Source organism: Cricetulus griseus, assembly GCF_003668045.3.
Source record: "Cricetulus griseus strain 17A/GY chromosome 1 unlocalized genomic scaffold, alternate assembly CriGri-PICRH-1.0 chr1_0, whole genome shotgun sequence".
NCBI lineage: Eukaryota > Metazoa > Chordata > Mammalia > Rodentia > Cricetidae > Cricetulus > Cricetulus griseus.
Genome location: NW_023276806.1, coordinates 10,164,898 through 10,182,127, shown reverse-complemented (window position 1 = coordinate 10,182,127; position 17,230 = coordinate 10,164,898). Strand labels below are relative to the sequence as shown.

The window sequence follows — 17,230 nt, the reverse complement described above, 5'->3', positions numbered from 1 at the left end:
CTGTGTGGAATGGGCGTAGGAAGCCCTTTCTGGCTCCCTTTGTACACCAGCATCTAACAAATGCAGGCACTGTGACATAGCCCTTTAGAGGAAGTTATAATCCTTGCACACTTTTGAAAGATAGCCCCATGTCAGTGACGAGTTCTTGGCCCATTATTTGAACTTCACGATTCTTCCCTGTCATCAGGGTGTTTTGGATTGGAGCCAGAGGAGAGGTACCCACACCCAAGGCAAGTGAACCTGATTCACTTTCTCTAGCGAACTGGGAAGAGGAGCACAGATTATTAAGGACTGCAAAATCCAGGCTTGTGCAGAAGAAGAGAGAGCAGGAAAAGCCAGAGGCGTCCTGAGGGCAAGTGAGTAGGGCAGGCACAAGAGGAGAGGGGCTGATTTTGAGGGAAGTGAGCAAGATGTTCCAGAGAGGTTGCCTCACAAAATGTCCCTCTTAAGATCTGTGTGGAGTTCCCACCTTCATCTCTCTGAACTTTGGGATTTCCTCTTTGGGGGGCAGTGGTGAAGTGCTGGGATAAACCCTTGTGCGCCTAGGCCAGGGTTCTCCCACGGAGCTTCGTCGCTAGTCTCTCTAGTGTTTGCCTAATAATGAAGTTTTGCCTCAGTGCTAGATTATGACTTAAATTTAGGACATGGAGTAAAGGGTAAGATTTGATGAAGGTGGGAGAGTCACATATCAGAGATAAATACTACATTTCTCTTTTAGGTTTCTCTACTTGTCAATTTGCTAAAACATAAACTCACATATATGTCCTTGGGATTGAACCCAGGGCCACATATCTGTTAGGTAAGAGCTCTACCACTATCCTCCTAGCTCTCATCTTACTTTCCATTTTGAGACAGGGTCTTATTTAGTTGGTCAGGCAGACTTTGAACTAACTCTGTGGCCTAAGCAGGTCTGATTTTCCTTCTTCAACCTCCCACGGGTTGTTTGTATCTCAAGAAGCAATAATGAGATAAAAGATGTCCGACAACTTCTATAGGTCACATGGTGTTTGGTAGACTAGAATCTGACTCCAAGCACATAATTGGATTTCCTTTAGTCAAAACTTTAAAGTTTTGAGACACTCAGCCAAAATTCAAAGCTACAAGTTTCCCAGTGTATAGAAATTGTTTTTTCCTAAATAAGCATGATTTGACACAACTTGTACTTCCAAGAGGAATACGTTAAAATGAATCTGTAATGAGATACCATCCTCTGTCTAAAACACTGAAGATAAATCAAAAGTCTCAGAGCTGATGAGGATTTAAAGAAATGAGTTCATCTCATTCTTGCCTGTCTGAAATTTGAAAGGAAATGCATCAATATGCACTCACCAAATACTTATTGAATGTATCCCAGATGTCAGATACTGTTCCAGGCTGTGCTATTCAGCAGTAAATAAAAGCCCTGCCAGAATGCTTAAGAATACCCACATCCTTTTAACAGAGTAGCCTTTCTCAGACATACATTGAACCCTTGTGGTAGGACACCAGTCTGTCTTTAAGCATGGTGTTCTGATGTTGCCAGGTGAAGAGAAGGAGTTGCTAAGGAGTCTCTACAGTGGGTTTCTGCCTACAAAGAACACACAAAGGGAGTGTAGCTCACTGTTTCAGCAGGCGCTTGGCACATTGGTTCTGGACTCAATTCTCAAAGCCAAAAAATGATTACGAAAAGAAATTAGTATTAGCACCATTAGAAACACTGACCAAGTCCAAGACGGTTATCTCTGTATGCTGAAGGCCTTGGCATCGATAACCCATGCTCAAAGTCACTAGGTGGTTTGTAGCCAGGGGTGACACAGGAAGCGCACTATGGCGGATTATGGTTGTACATGTTTGTGCCCAGAAGATGATTATTTCTTCTTGTCTTCAGTAGAGTTCATCATAGGGAGAATGCATGAACTTAAATTTAGTCCCATCTATTGGCTTTCAAATTTTCCTTTGAAAAGTACAGGCTGGGTGTGGTGGTTGGTGAGAACGTAAAGAGCACCTATAGCTGTAGCACTCAAGAAGCAGAGGCAGGAGGGTTAGACATTAGAGGTTATCCTGGCCTCGTCAGTGAGAAGCATCAGCTGTTTGTTAGACAGGCATACATGAAGACCTTCCCCATGCCCTCCAAAAAGAGTGTTGTAGATAAACAACAATTAATTTAGACACAGGCAGTAGATGCCCAACAAAAACTCACAATGGTGCACCATAAAGACCCAACTGCCTATCTACAATCCCTTCCGTATTCGTTTTAACTAGAAAATTATATGTTATATGATGTGAACCACGCAACAGTTTCAACCACCACCTCAAAAGTTATTAATACCTCAAGTTTAGAGTATTTAGATGTGTGTTGTATTGATCACTTTTTGGCATCTAGATGTCCCTGTGGGTCGCCTAAACCAATTTCCCAAGCTATGAACTCAAGTGGGTTTGCTCCAAAAATCACACTCTAGAACTGTATATACAATCATGTCTATTTTACTCCAATTAAAATTTTCTAAAATAAGCTCACAATGCTTCTTTAGATACATTGGGCACATTTCAAGAAACAATAGCATTGAATGACTAGTAGCTACAGTACTGGGGGATTCAAGTTACATAGGACTGTCCTCATCACAGAACATTTTCTGGGATCAAACTATGGAGCTTCAGTAAAACCCAGAGAGAGGATCCCACGGGACTGACCATTCATCGAAGGACTTGGAGCTCAGCTCAGCTCAGGCCAGTGAGAACCAGGCCTGTGACTTTGGGAATGTAAAGAGGAGTATTCTCATGGCTGTTGAAATTAGAGAAAGCAGAGTCAATCGGAGGAGTAAAACAGCACTTATGTGATACCACCTTCCTTGGGGGTATCACATAAGTGCGAGACAGAGGGAGAAAGACTCTTAGCCTCGGTGACTGAAGGTTCTATCTGTAAGCTATAAAAGCTAGTATGTTTCCTTCTTGCTCAAGGTAACACAGGTCGGTTCTGCAGTTCTGATGTACAACATCGGGGAATATTGACAGAACTGAACATGCATAAATTGAAAAGAAATTTGGTGGTCTATCTACTTGTTAGTGCCTGCAAGGCACCAAAGTGACCCTGAGGATAAAAAGCAGGTTTTGAGTCAAATTTTGACTGAAGTTCAAAGATGAGAGTCGTATTTCCATATGCATAAATGTGTGTTATCGTCTGTCAGCAAAAATAAATAGCACAAATTTGACTTAGTTTACTTTCTGAAGTGCTATAATCAGATCATCTAGAGGAGTTTATTATAACTGGCAGTCTCTTAGAATCTTGCAAAGTGGCATATATTTATACTGGTATATAAAACTTGGCGTATATTTTCCCCACATTCATTGGGAGCTTAAGTTCACTAGATTTCCTTTATTGGTGTGCAGGTATTGGAGAATGTTTTATTACATGCTTAAAGTGTCTTTTGGTGAAGCATATTTTCACCTAATGATTGCACTAAATAGCCCTTTATGTTGAGTAGTAGTAAGTTAATTTATTTATATTTCTGGGGGATGAACCTAAGTACGTTAAGTAAGTTGTTTTACTGAGCTACGTCCTTCTGTCTTTTGTAATTTGGACAGGGACTCACTAAGATGCTGAAATTGTCTTGAACTCACTCCATAGTTTTCCCAGGTCTTAAACTTGTGATCCACCTGCCTTGGCCTTGTGGGTAGCTGGAGTTACAGATTTGTATTCTCTTGCTCAGCTTAGAGTAGTACTCCTTATGAGATTGCCTGAAGAAATTTAAACATAACTAAAATTACAGAGTATCATATTTAATTTCCCTTTTTTTTCATCTCTTGTTTGTGCCCAATTTTATATTTACTATGAACTATTTTGATCATTAGGGAAGGACTTAAACGATTTAAAGTGGATGAGTGGGCCAAATGTGAAGAACCAGCTTGCTGGCATTAAGTAAACCCTGCTTTCCTTTCAGTGAGGGCCTTTCCAAGGACTTTTCCAACCGTTTGTCACGCAGAAAGGAGAACCATGGCCCCTAAGCCGAGCTGAGTTCTCTGCTTGCACTGCTGATGGTCTCAGCAGCAGTGCTGTCTGCATAGGCGGTCATGATATTTCCATAATAAAGCACCATTAGCACAAAGGGAAATGCCCAGAAAATAGATTTGTTTCTGCAGATGACAGGCGTCTGGATGGGGTACCTGGACGTGTTTCACGATGAAGTTTCACCAAATCCCGTTTTCTCTGCTGTCCAGTCTTTTTGCAGGTCAGAAGGTAGAAGATTGCCTGTTTATAGGAAAACTCCCTCAGGAATCAGTGGGAGATGTTCAAACACACTCAGAGTCAATGTGCTGACAATGATCAGGGAAAAAAAGATGAACCCCAGGAGCATCTGGGCTGTGTACAAAGAGCCATCACATCTCAGACTCGGGGAGTGATATATGACCCACCTGGAAAAGCGCATTTAGCTTGGATAAGCTTGATTCCAGAAGTACAGGGACAGTTGGAGAGAGTTAAGAGAAAACTGTTTTGAATGATGAGGTGACTCGGGAGGTGAGGTTGGGAGAGGGGCTTGGGAGGAAAGATTAAAGCAACTGACTAAGGAACTTTTAAGATTTGACATGATAAGAGCCAACAAATATTTGAGAATAGCAAATACCAAAGAGACACTATTTGGAGTGGTAAAAACTATGGCAAGAAAGCAATCCTGAAAATGCTAACATTCTGGTGATATAAGAAAGGGAGAGGGGAACGAAAAACTCTAGTAACTCTGGAATATTCTCCCGAGAGCTTAAGAAGCTTTAATTCATATCCCATTTGTTACAAAATACAAAGAAAACCCTGGGTGTTGGGGAAAAAAGACGATTATAAGGGGAGGGTGGTGGATTATGTTACTGGAGACATTCTCCCCTGCTTAGTAGTTCTATAAATCTATTAAATACCAAACACTAATTTATGTTGAACCTTGCAGTACAGTAAGGTTTAAAACAAACCCTGAAAGATTCCATTATTTCACAGTTTGCCCTTAGATCCCTGACTGTCACAGGGGAGAAGACAATTTTTAATCTGTTGTTTTCCAAAAACAGTTCAATTAAAAATAATAAAAAAATCTGAAATCCTGCCCATAAGGGTTAATAGCTATAGAGGTGTCCAACCGATATTCAATCACAAAACCTCAAATGCTCTTTTCATTAAGCCTCTGGTGTCATTTTTTTCCCCTAGCTAAACCAAGATAATTGTTTTGGGGCTAATTTCTGCGGCTATTTAATAACACCGCCTGCTAGACTTTCCATGTAAACTCAGCAAGTGGACATATCCGGAGTAATAGAAAAATACTTGTGCTTGCTTTATAGCTCAGATCCATACTTTTCTTTATGAAAGAGAACTTGCTGTTAGGAAGAGGCAACTGCCATCCAGACTATGTTGTGGAAGACTGGATCAGGAGACAGACCTGATGGTGCAAGAGAGGCCCAGCTCTCCACCAGGATTTGTGTGCAAAGTCCATCAGTTCGTACTTCTGTAGATAATGAAATGGACACAAAACACTTGAAGCGGTTTTTTGTTTTTGTTTTTGTTTTTGTTTTTGTTTTTGTTTCTGTTTTTGTTTTTCAGTCAACAAAATAATGAACAGGGCACCCAAAAGGTGGTGTGATACCCTTTGGCATTCATATAAATGGGCTTTTTGTCTTTTTCTTTTTCAGGTAATTCTTTCTAATGCTACATCTTAAGAGCTGATTGCTCTACAGATTATGTCTAACATGTCTAACATGAACTGCAAAGGAGGTCGTCACACTTTCAGTTTCGTTAAGGGGAAATTTTTGCACTATGTTTCCTTGAGAAAGCATTGCCCATCTTTTGGAAGACTTGCTGAAGGAAAAGCACCACACATCCCCTGAACTCTGGGCAGGGCCAGAAAGGTATGCTTTTATAATCAGCTAACCACAAAATTAAAATTATGTAGATAGATCTACAATTATTCTTTTATGTAATCTGTGATGACATGTAAGGGTAAAGGTATGTTTTTGAAAAGCTGGCCCCTAGAGAACATATGTTTTTGGGTTTGCTAATCCACCTTTCTCAGCATTAGTCAATGACTATAACAGAAACAGTCAAGAAAAATGCTCCATTGGGCAGCGTATAAAATGCATTCTTCTCCTTCTGCTACTGTCATCTTAGTCCCATATATTGTCCTGTGAAATTCCCATCTGTGTCAATGGAGAATCCAGGCACAGGGAAGAGGAAACCCAAAACTCTCATGACAGTGACAGAAATCTCCAAGCGAACCAAGAATGCAAACCAACTATGTGCTTTAACCCTGAGGTATTGTGGCCATCCATTATCCTGTGAGTGCGGGAACTTCAGTCCTGCGTGCTCATTTGTACCCAGGGATGACTAATACATGTGGGATATTCCCTTTGGTATGTTTAATAATTTTAGTCAAAATAGGAAGCGTACCTACAGTTCACCTCATGCCAAATCAAACAAGATTAGTCACACGAACTCTGCCTCGCTGATAGGCAAATTCTGATGGGGAAATGTCAAAACATGACACACAGCATTTGATTTGTAGTTGGCCTTCAGGGAGCCTTGGTGTGGCTCTTTCCAAAGGAGAGAAAAACCCAGCCAGGGACCCAGGGGTTTCTGGAAACTTCCACAGAAAGTCATGCATAACTGGTTCCCAACTGTCATCTAAAAGGCCTTTCTCTTGGAATACCGGAACACACTCAAGTGTCCCTGAGCACCCGTTTCTAGCCTTCTCTTTGGGAAGTCGTGATAACTCAGTGACAGCCAGAAGTGGAGGCAGAAAAATGACACTTATTGGAAGGCCACTAAGACCTTCCACAGGCTTCCCCAACCACTTGCAAGCCATCTCTGGTAGAGGCCTCACAACAGTCTTGTGAGTAACTCAACTTTCCCTATTTCAAGAGGAAGACTGAGAATGGTGGTGTGTGTGTTTGTGTGTGTGTGTGTGTGTGTGTGTGTGTGTGTGTGTGTGGAGAGGCTGATACTGAGTGTCTTCCTTAGTTGATCCCTACCTTATTTTTTTTTGTTTTTGAGACAGGGTCTCTCACTGAAACTAAAGCTTGCTGTTTTTCTAGATTGACTGACCACTTGACCCATGAACTCTAGAATGCCTGTCTTTGCCTACCCCCAGCCCCTAGCTAGGGATGACAGGCACACAATGTGCCTGCCTTTTACATGGGATGCTGAGGTTGGAACTCAGGCCCTCATGCTGTGATGGTAAGAACAGTGTTTTTGAAAATCAAATGCTCTGCCACGAAGCAGGACTGGAATGTACATTCAGCATTCTTGATGACTTCAAACATTGTCCTCTCTCCACTCTTCCTCATCAACACTACAAAATGTACCTTACCATCTGTATATACTTTTGGGGATAGACATTGATTTCCTTGTGTGTTTTTAGCCTATAATGCTGCTTTTGGTGGTTTTAGGCCGTTTTAGACTAATTTCTTTGCTGGTGGGGTTGGACAGTTCTTCTGTATGACCCTGTTAAATCACAGCTGGCTGTTCTGTACCTTCTTGTTACTGAGATGTTCGTTTTTTTTGTTTGTTTGTTTGTTTTTTCCTCCGAGTGCCAACCACACAGGGATGAGAAAAAAAGAGGTTCTCTAGTTTGTTGCTGAACTATAAAACTCAGACATGAGCTAATAACATCAAGAAACTATCCAATGAACACAGCTCTCGTCTGTCAGGTACTGTGCTGGACAGCTTGTGAACAGGAGCTAATTCAGTACTCATGACATGCAGAGCTGTGTCATTGTGACTGTGTGACCCATTTCACAGTGGCCCTAAACCCCCTGAGTCTGTCTCGGAACTGATCTGACACAGATCTGTCCCCTTGGTCTTTCTCTTTCCCGAGCTGCCTGTCATGTTTAGGAATCAGAAGACTTAGCTGAGAGACTTTACTTAATGTTACAAACGAACCTTTCTTCGTGTTAGAGACTAAGTGAAAGACACGAATAGAATATAATTGTCTGAACATCTTTCTTCCCTTCTTACTAGATAGCTGAAAATGATGTTGACCCTCTGGTCCCCTTCTTTCACCTCCAGAGTGCTGGAATTATAGACGTGTTCCATTATACCCAGTTGATGCTCTGTTGGATTGAACTCAGGACTCTGCACACCAGGGAAACTGAGCCAGGCAAACTATCAGCTGAGCCCAGCCTCATCTCTTCTGCACCATTTTTTACATGGACTACTAAATATCAGCAGTGTCTGGGGCTTTAGAGTGATAAGGCCGTGTGTTCTCCAGTGGTACCCACCAGAACAGCACCTTGCTTTTCTTGTTCTTGTCAGCCTCAAAACCTCAGCTGTTAGCTCAAGCAAGTCCTCTCAATGCTCCCAGTAGGCCAAAGAGCTCTACTTCTTTGGCTTCTGTCTCTCAGTGGGCCCTGTGCTCTTGGTCTCATTAAAAGCTAATGAGAGAATTAACAGAGGGGTTAAGGCAAGCACTCAGTAGTGAGATGTGTCTGCACCGTGTATGTCTGTCTCATTCTTCTGAAGGTGAGGTGTGGGGTATACCAGACACCGTGCCAAGCCGAGAGCTCAGTACACTCTTCCTAAGTAGATGGTAAATTAATTCAAATACACTCGGGAGAAAAGTAGCCTTTTAAAATGTCCAGCCAAGTGATAAGACTCCAGGAGGGTGGTTTTACAGTATGGAAAGATGATGTTAAGAAAAAAAAAGGTGGGGCCACTGAGATGGCTCACTGGCTGAAGGAGCTTGCTGCTGAGCCTAAAGACCTGAACTTGGTCCCTGGACTCATATGGTAAAAGGAGACAACAGACTCCTTAAAGCTGTCCTCTGATGCCCACACGTGAACTGCACACACAGATACAGACACACACACACACACACACACACACACACACACACAGAGTAAATGGAAAAATTAAAAGAAAATAAAGATTACAAAATACACATGTCTAATCAAAATTTTCCTTGTAATAATGTATTCTATTTGGACTGTCCTATTGAGATCTAATATCTGGTTAAGCTAGTTCAGCTTGCTTCACTCTGGGGTTTATATACTTCTCTTGATCAAAAATGAAAAGAAAAAAAAAACGCATCTGTTTGTGAACAAAATGTGATATTTTTCTTGGTTTTTTTGTTTGTTCCCTTTTTGAATGTCCTGGTTGGTCATGTTTATAGTACTTACTTTATAGAAGAAAAATTAAATGATATTTTTCTAACTTAGCTTATTTTAGACAATAAAAAGCCTGGCCAGAAGCAACCAAAGCAAGAAGTCATAAAAAAGTCAAAACTCATGTCACAGCTTCAGTTGCCTAACCCTCTTACAAATCCACTGGAGAGGAAAAGAGAACAAAACGGAACGGAACGGAAAGGGAGGCACAACAGAGCAGGTTAAAAACTGGGAGTGGAGAAACCTTCCATCAGAGAAAAAGAAACAAAAGAAATTACAGCTATTCTTTTACTGGAGAGAAATGAAGACTTCGTATATATTGCAACAGAAGCAACTATAAAAGAAGAAAGAAAGCATGGCTAACCCTGTATTTGGAGGGAGGTGGAGTCGCTACCTGCCACAGTTACATAAGTGTTAATAAAGCCATAGCACTAGTTTTGAAACACTCGGGAATGCAAGACATATCTTAGAATTTTCTCCTCTGAGTCAGGAAGTTATTTGTCACATTCATTAACTTTTAATACTGAGTTAGTTTTCTAAACCCTCATTATTCCCCTTTAGAATTTTGTGAGAAACTTCTGTTTCACTGTGTATAAAAGTATGTCAAAATGATTAATATTAGTTTTAAATTTCTAGGAAAACTTATTTCTTTGTATTAAACATACTCAGGGGCATTCTCCCTTCCCTTGGGTTTATTTCATGTGAAATGACTAGCTACTATCTAGTGTGCGTGTGTGTGTGTGTGTGTGTGTGTGTGTGTGTGTGTGTGTGTGTGTGTATGTGTATGTGTGAGAGAGAGACAGACAGAGAAAAGCATATGTATTTGTTCATGTGTGTGCATGTATACCATTCAGTCAACATGCATGTAGATGCATTTATTTCCCAGAAGTTTGATGATACTTAGTAATTTTTGCCTAATAATAAGGTAGCCTTTGTTCCTGGTTGTCTGGCACAATCCAGTTTATGTCTGTTGCTCTGGCATGATTATTAGTAGTATCTGTTTTCACTCTTCAAAGTATCTGATTTTAACCAAGAAATTGTGTAGTTACCCTAACCTAATATTGAGGCATTGTGAGAGACAAACATGTCAAGTGTTTGTGACAAACCCACTAGAATTTTTAACGTATTTCCGTCATTCAACTTATGGTGAAACCTTGGTCACTTACTTATCTACTCTGAGACCAATCTTTGCCATCAGGAGCATATGGCTAACAATAGCTCATTGAGATAATATCAGGACAATGGTGTTATGTCTGGGTAGGCACACAAATGGGAATACTAGGACTACCGTATAGGATTGCTATGCATTTACTCAGGTGATGGATTTATGCTTAGTAATTGGCATTTTGGTACTAAGGAAACACCCATTAATTGCATGCACCCATCCCTATTGCCTCCAGCCCCAGCAAAGGAAACTGGCCGAAAACATTAGACATGACCTATTTCTCCCTCCCCACTTCACACTCATGCTGCTTTGTGATGCTGCATCTGTGGGAGATGCTTAGGAATTTGTCAGGTACCCCCAACAGGAATTATTATCACTTTGTGACACCTTAGAGTGCTTTATTGTACTAACAGGACAGCATTTGATCCAACCACAGAGCAGTGTATGTGAGCTTACTTACTGTAAGAATGAATGATTGATAGCATTGCAAAAGTCCACTCAGTGTAGAACATAAATTTCTACCCCTGGGCATTCTGGGAAGAATTCAGATCCTTCTCTGATGTGAGGAAGTTGCCTTTAAGTCCCCGTCTTCAAGTGGATTTCTTGTATTGAGCTATCCATTTATACTTCAAATTTTTCATATTTAAGGATTTAATAGTATTCATCTCATTGTGTCAGATAGTGAATTCTCAGGTTGTATCTCACTTGGTGATAGACCTCTGCCTGTGGTACTGCTTATACCCTAGTGTGAGAAGATGAGAAAGAGCAAGGGGCTTCTTAACTACACCCAAATACCTCAGAAGTAATTCTTATTTACATTCCAACTTTGAGCATGCTCTCTCTCTCTCTCTCTCTCTCCCTCTCGCTCTCTCTCTGTCTGTTTATGTCTTCATGGGGAGTGTGTGTGTGTGTGTGTGTGTGTGTGTGTGTGTGTGTGTGCAATTGTGTGTATGTTCATGAGTCTTGAGGCTAGAGGATAACCGTGGATATTGTGTGGTTTGAAAGAAAATGGCCCCATTGGAAATGGCACTATTAGGAGGTGTATCTTTGTTGGAGTGGTGTGGCCTTGTTGGAGGAAGGGTGTCACTGTGGCTCTGGGCTTTGAGGTTTCCTATGCTCCATCTATTCCCAGTGTCACAGCTGACTTCCTGTTGCCTGAGATAAAACTCTCAGCTGCTTCTCCAGCTCCATGTCTTCCTGCATGGCACCTGAGACAATGATAATGAACTAAACCTCGGAACTGCAGGCCAGCCCCAAGTAAATGTTTTCCTTCATAAGAGTTGCCATGGTCATGGTGTCTTTTCATAGAGCTAGAAACCTTAGCTAAGACCTTTGATGCCATTTCTTGGGGTCATAGTGGGTTGGGACTCACTAAGCAGGCGAGGATGGTGGACCAGCAAGCTCATTGGAGATGCTTATCTCCACCTCCCCGGAGCTGCTACTACAGGTTTCTACCAGGTATCTGACATTTCCTACGAGTTCTGGGGAGTAAATTCAAATCCTCGTGTTCTGTGACAAGCACTTTGCTGACTGAGCATCTCCCAACCCTGGGAGTATTATTTGGTGCCTTGGAGCCTCAGCCTCTTGTTTATAAACTGGGAACATTCTCTTCCTTATCACATTTTTACATATTAAACGTGGTGATATCTGTAAGGCCTACAAGCTATGGAACATGGATTCATCCCTTGCCATGTACCTCATTGTTTTTGGCATCAGCAAAAATGGTGAGTGGCACTGAGTCAAGTTGCACTAATGAAGACCTGTTTGAATTTTTTTCCATAGAAACAGGGAGTGAGAATGTATGTTAACTAGATGACACCTGGCTTGCCCCATCAAAATATTGATGAAACCCTTTATGGAATCTCATTCAACTGTCCAGTTTTTCTCTTCCAAAATTCCCATATTCATTCCATTTGAATGGGCATAGTTTATTAGTGACCTTTCCAGGCCGGGCATATATGTTTTTGGAATCCAGTTACCATAGGAACCATATGGTTCTCTTTAGACTTTAGAAAATAGCTTTAGTAATATGGAAACAGAAACAGCATTCTCAGGTCCAGAAGCCACTCAGCCAGACATTTTGTTAACCCAGCTCTGCACTTAGGTGTCCTTCATGACCTTCTCAGATGTATTCTCTAGGAACTTCTGTGAGGTGTATGTGTCGTAAAGCCATATATCATTTGCCTACGATATACAAAGCGCAGTCCCCACCCCCAACCACAAAACCACACCACAAACAAGAATATTTAAACACTTATCATCCCAGCTCTCAGGAGCTGAGGCAGGAGGATTACAGGGAGTAGGTGGCTAGCCTTGGCTATGTAAGTGAGTTCCAGACTCTGTTTGAGTCATGTATCCCTCCTAAGAGAATGCTCTGAAAAGGCAATGCTTTCTCTGTCATAGCACGCACGCATGCACACACACACACACACCAGTGAAAAATCCACATTCCTTTCTTTCTTTCCCTGATGCTTTGAATTTCTAAAGTAGGTTTTCAATGTCGAGGCAGCAGACCCCTGGGTATCCTTAGATCATATTGGGAGAGGGGAGTGAAAACTAAAATCTATTTTCAAAATAAAACTAGACATTATTTGCCCTTTTCACAGTGTTGACATTTGTACTGAAGACAGAGAGGTTTGACATACAAAGCTGCTCACACCTGAGCAGTAGTGAGGCAATGGCACCAAGTATGTTGCAATACTGTAGTCAGTATTTGCCCAACTTCCTTCTACACCATAAGACACATAGTGAATTAAAAACCAGCGATTTCCATTAAGAATGTCTTGTAAGGATGATGAAAACTCCTATAAAGTCCAAATCTCAGAATATGTATCATTAATGATATTTATCACAAAAGGGACCCAAAAAGTAGTTCAACTTCTGGGGAGATGACTCAGTGGGAAAGAGAGCTTGCTATTCAAGTATAAGGGCCTAAATTCAAGTCCCCAACCAGTAAAGAAAACAGAAGAGCATGGCTACACATTCCTTTAATCCCAGCACATGGGAGCAGAGATGGGCATATCCAAAGGTTGCTGCCATCCAGTACAGCTAAAATGCATAGCTTTAGGTTCAGAGAGAGACCCTGTCTCAAGTCAATAAGTAATAGAGGAAGTTACCTCACATTTGCATCTGCCTCTGGCCTCTGAATGTACACGGACAAGGGCATACCCGTGCACTTATGTACATGCTTTGCACACACACACACACACACACACACACACACACACACACACACACACCCCTTGTGTGTGCAGTTCAACTCTATGGCAGTCTGTCTTGCTGCAAACACTTGTGAACTGTTCATGTGAGGGACTGATCTAGATGCTCCCCCATCGACTCCATTTCTACTTCAGGAGCAGCAGACAGATGCACCATGGTAGATGGTGTGCTTTGCGAAGTCATTCTGTATCGAACGAACAGGCAAGTCTGTCACTTCAAGGAAGACACCCAGTGAGAGATATTGCCAATGATAAAAGGCAAACACTCTAGTGAAAGATGTGAATCTGTCCTGCTAGCTTGATAGTTCCCCAAGTCCTAGAGATGGACTTCTCTGATAAGTTCAGGAGTGATGTTCACAGGGGTGCTTTCTGCTAGATGTGCTTTATGACATATGGTGGCATTTAGGAAATCCCCGTATGTCAGTGAAACAGTTACATTCCAAATGAACAATTCATGGTGTCTCACAGTCATGCAGATAATCTTCGGGGAAATAATCATTGCAAATGTAAGCTTTGCCAATGCATTTTACTACAAGCAAGTTTTAACTTAAAATTCTTATCCGTATTACACTGTGACCATATGTGAATGTATGTGTCCTTGGAGGTCAGAAGAGGACACTGGATCCCCCAGGGATGGAGTTGTGGGTAGTTGTGAGCCATCTGAGGGTTCTGGGAATTGAACTCCAGTCTGCTGCAAGAGCAGCAAAAGCCTTTAGTGGCTGATTCATCTCTCCAGCTCCTACAACAGAGTTTTGAAACTTCACTAACAGGGTTTCAGATCCCAGCTTGCAGTCGGCCTCTACTGCAGAAGGCTCTTTGTTGAACAGAGGATCACGTTTACTTGAAGAGAACATTAGAATACCAATACCCTTTCCTTTCCCAGCTATCTGTACGCAGCTCTCCTCTCCATGTGCCTCAAACACAGCACAGAACCTTGGCAGATTGGTATAGAAGGGGGTAGGAGAACTTAGCTGGCCTCGCTCAAATATCCAACATATTCACAAAACATTTAAATAATGCCACTTTTCTGATGATTTTCTATCTTAAAAATATGCTTATTTTCCTCAAAATTGTGTCTTACAGGGCTGGCAGGGTAGCTGGGCGGACAAAGGCCTTTGCCACCTGAAATTCAAGCTTAACGCCCAGAATTTGGTCCCCAGAAGTCAGGGGAAGTGAGAGGGAGAGAAATGACTCATGAGGGTGTCCTCTGGCCTCATGTGAGTGCCACAGCACATGCGCACACAGTAGCAATACGTTAAAATACGTTTCACAATGTGTCACACAAGAACGGGTTTGTTGTGAGTCTTTTTCATTGAATTAACAATGACACATACATGTTCAATAATAAATTTATAATGTATCATATGCAACAAGCTTGTTGTGACTTCTTTTAGTTGAATTAGTAATTATATATTCAGTTTTGTTCACTTTTAATTTCCAATGTGATTGATGTCTACAGAAATAACCCACATAAACAGAAGCTCTTGTGATCCTCAATACTTTTCTTTTATGTTTTATTTAACTTTATTTTATGTGCATTGGTATGAGGGTGTCAGATCTGCTGGAACTGGAATTACAGATAGTTGTGAGCTGCCATGTGGGTGCTGAGAATTGAACTCAGGTCCTTTAGAAGAGCAGCCTGTGCTCCTAAATGTGGAGCCATCTCTCCACCCCATCCTCAATACTTTTTTTAATTTGTAAGATGGGTCTCATGAAGTCCAGGCCAGTCTCTTACTCACTGGTGGGAATGACCTTCATCATCTCACCCTCTGCCTTCTGTCCCATGAGTAATGGAAAGTCAGCTACACACCAAGCACCTAGTGCACACAGTGCTTGGGGTCTAACCCAGGGCTCAGACATACTGGGCAAGCACTCGCTGTATCCACAGACCATTCCGTAACTCTGGAAAATGGGAAGGATATTAAGTTTGGTATCTGCTGCTTCAAAAGGATTCTCCTTTTATCCTTCTATCTAAGATGCCTGGTTCTGAGTTGCTTCACAGATGTTTATTTAGCAACCAGTAGGTGATGAGAAGCTGAAATTCTACATAATCCCTGAAGAATCTGATACTGTAGCAGAAAATATCTTTATATAAAATAAATTGTGCATCCATTAAGATGCAAAGTTTAAAAAAAAAAGCCTCCAGTGCTATTCTTGCTTCATAATGCCTGACTTTAAAACAGACAAGGATTGTTTGACTATGTTTCATTAACTAACTGAATCTCCAAACATTCATGGTGAGAACCCTGCTAGTTACCTGTCAGTTGTGTGGAGAGAACTGGCAACCAGTTTGTTTCTCTTAAACCCCACATTGTGACAGTCACAGTTTTAAGCTTACTTGTTTAAGTATCAATTTATAAATCTTATAATTTGTCTGAGAAAGGGTAGTTTTAGGACCTTTTCAGGATGTGCTTAAACTCAGCCTGATGGAGTTAGCCTGTAATCCTGGCTATTTAGGAAGCTGGAGGCAAGAAGGTCAAAAGTTCAAAGTCTGCTTAAACTGCAGAGTATGTTCAAGGTCAGCCTAGGTAATACAAACTGAGGGCTGGCACATATGAGGCCCTGGCTTCCAATACTCCAAAGGGGAAAACAAAAGAGATTTCTAAAGCTGTGTTTGACTTTATGCTTCTCAGTCCTCAGGACAAAATCCAGGGTCTCACATATGGTAGGCAAATTAGATCCACTACAGCACCAGCCCATCGACTGTTTTAAAATAGTGCACTATTGTTGCCTTTGATGTAATTTCAATACCTGTTCATTCCACTTTTCTATAACAACTTTTGAGTTCCTCTTTGCCTCAGAGGGAGATCCAGAAGAAAGACTGGCAGGCATAATGAAGTATTGAGGCAATGGAGTAGAGAAACTGAATACTAGACAGCTTAAGCCACCCCCTAAATTCTCACCAAAACAAGAAGCATGTTAGATGGTGTTTTGTCTTTTAAATTAAACCCATGATGTTTTCTTTCTTTCTCTACTACTATTCTGCCTCCTTCAAGCCAAACTAACAGTCTTAAAAGAGAGAGACTGAGTGATAACTCTGGACAAGGGAAGGGGTCTGAAACCGCGTTACGTATGTATGTCACCTGAATAGAGGTGTAACAAGCCTCATCTAACCAAGATAGTTTCACCTTTGATTTGAGCTGATGGAGTTAACGAACTCCACCTAGATCTCACCTATAGACTGTATGTATCCTTTCTGAACTACTGCAAATCTTCTCCTCATCTGAGCTATCAGTGATGACTCAATGCTCTATTGGCAGAATTTAACAATTTTGGAGAATATAAAATACTTATGCCTCTTTCTGTTGATAATATTTAGATTAAATATATTTATTATGTAGTCAGAATGAGCAACAACAGAAAAGTGAAAGAAACCTGCAGCCACACAAACAACCTGTACCCTACAGTAACATTGTAAGACTGTGTTCCGGTGAGTGGCCTCTGAGGCCTTGGCATGGGTCGGCTGTTTCCCTCCCTGTGTTCCTGGAGAAACACAAACCCATCTACTGGGAACTGACAATAGTTTTCTACAAGGCCAGGTGATTTTTAATGGCAATTTTGATCTCTGAGATCCTCAGAGTTTGATATAAAGCTTGTGCAGGCCCAACCCTCACCCCAACCTCTGCAAAAAATATTTAAGTGAAATTCAGAAATAAAATGAGGTCATATGATAGACATCTATTTTGGGGATGTATTCCAATTTTTTTGTTTCAAAATATTAAGCCATTCCACAACTTACAGT

General features: G+C 41.3%; 1 long non-coding RNA gene across 1 annotated transcript in view; it reads left to right on the top strand.

The window, feature by feature from the left end:
• The first annotated feature begins 6,463 nt into the window (after nucleotides 1-6,463).
• LOC118239511 overlaps nucleotides 6,464-17,230 on the top strand; it is a 28,841-nt gene continuing 18,074 nt past the window's right edge. Inside the window, exon 1 of the long non-coding RNA XR_004771943.1 lies at nucleotides 6,464-6,836. This is a non-coding gene — a long non-coding RNA (uncharacterized LOC118239511). The remainder of the gene's footprint in view (nucleotides 6,837-17,230) is intronic.